This window comes from Cynoglossus semilaevis, chromosome 6 (genome assembly GCF_000523025.1).
Source record: "Cynoglossus semilaevis isolate Cse_v1.0 chromosome 6, Cse_v1.0, whole genome shotgun sequence".
Classification (NCBI taxonomy): Eukaryota; Metazoa; Chordata; class Actinopteri; order Pleuronectiformes; family Cynoglossidae; genus Cynoglossus; species Cynoglossus semilaevis.
In genome coordinates, this window is record NC_024312.1 from 3,446,762 (window position 1) to 3,448,405 (window position 1,644).

The following is a 1,644-nucleotide window of genomic DNA, read 5'->3' on the forward strand; positions in this document are numbered from 1 at the left end:
TATTTGTTATATGTGATGTTATATGTTAATACATATATCTATATATGTATTTACATATATTTATATATGTATTTACATATATTTATATATATTATATGTAAATATATATTTATATATATATTTACATATATACATTTATTTGTTATATGTGATGTTATATGTTAATACATATATCTGTATACGTAAATACATATATTTATATATGTATTTATGGGCCCTATGTGTCTTTTTGTAAAAATGCTTTTGAAGGGTTAGTTGAACCATGATACTGATTTACCCCTCAGTAGTCCTGATCCTGATCCTGATCCTGATCAGACTTAGATCCTGACACTGACTTTGATCCTGATCCTGATCCTGACACTGACTTTGACCCTGACTTTGATCCTGATCCTGATCCAGATCTGACTTCCTGTCTGTGTTCATCTTCTCTCTGTATCTTTCCTGACGTCACTGTCATCTTTTAGTGAATGTTAATCCTGAGCGTGACTCAAGTGAAATCAGACAGGAGGCGCTACAACAACTGAAGGACCTGTAACATCACCCCCACCCCCCCCGTCCTCTCTCCTCCCTCCGACACACAGGGCCTCGGAGCACTTGACTGTTCTGCTCCTGCTCCTTGACTCCTGCAGGAGCACCAGTCCCAGTCACCCGTGTGTCCCTGCTAACACACATTAGCATACGCAGGAGTTGCAGCTACTGAGGTTCATATGTGTGTGTGTGTGTGTGTGTGTGTGTGTGTGTGTGCGTCATGCTAACGGAGGTGTGATTACAGCCATGTGAAGTGAAGCGTTTCTTATCGCCTTCAGTTATTAATAACAGATCCTAATCTTGGAGCCGTGTGTGTGTCTTTATGTGTGTGTATGTGTGTGTGTGTGTGCCATCTGCAGTGAGTGTGTGTGTATGTGTGTGTGTGTGTGTGTGTGTGGCCCCCCGGATGTGTCTAACATCATTAACAATGGAAGCGTCATCCCAGGTAAGTGAAGTGGTCCATCTCTGTCAGCTTAGCTCCTCACCTGCTCCCCCTCTCTCCTCGGACTCCTGCTGTTACACACACACACACACACACACACACAAATGGAGGAACAAACTCACACACACACACACACGTGCAACCGCACAGACACACACACTCAGCAGGAGGTTTACAGGGAAATGAGAAAAGGATGGATGTCAGGAGATGAAGGTGTGAACGGACAGATGTGTGTGTGTGTGTGTGTGTGCTCTGGACTCAGAACACACACACACACACACTTCAATGTCCTTTTTTTAAATTTAATAAACAATAACGTTTCTAATTTTTGTCATAAAAATATCACAGTTAATCAGCGGGTTGTGGGTTCAACTCCCAAACTTGTTCATGTGCCGCAGCGTTACGGCCAGTAGGGGGACGTTGAGGAGTGAAAATTATTCCAAGACAAATTAAAGGAACGTCTTTCATGTTTTTTTTTTTAAAGTTGCTCTAATATTTAAATTCCTGCTTCGTTGGCTCCGAAGGAGACGAAGGAAACTGACGACGCTTCTATGTTGTGTATTTCTATAGTGAAGTCAGGGAGCGGCTCCAAACCACAGCGATGCTTCAACAGAGACAACGTCCTTCTTCTCACTTTCTTTCTCTGTTTTCCTCCTCTGTCTCCACCCCCTCTC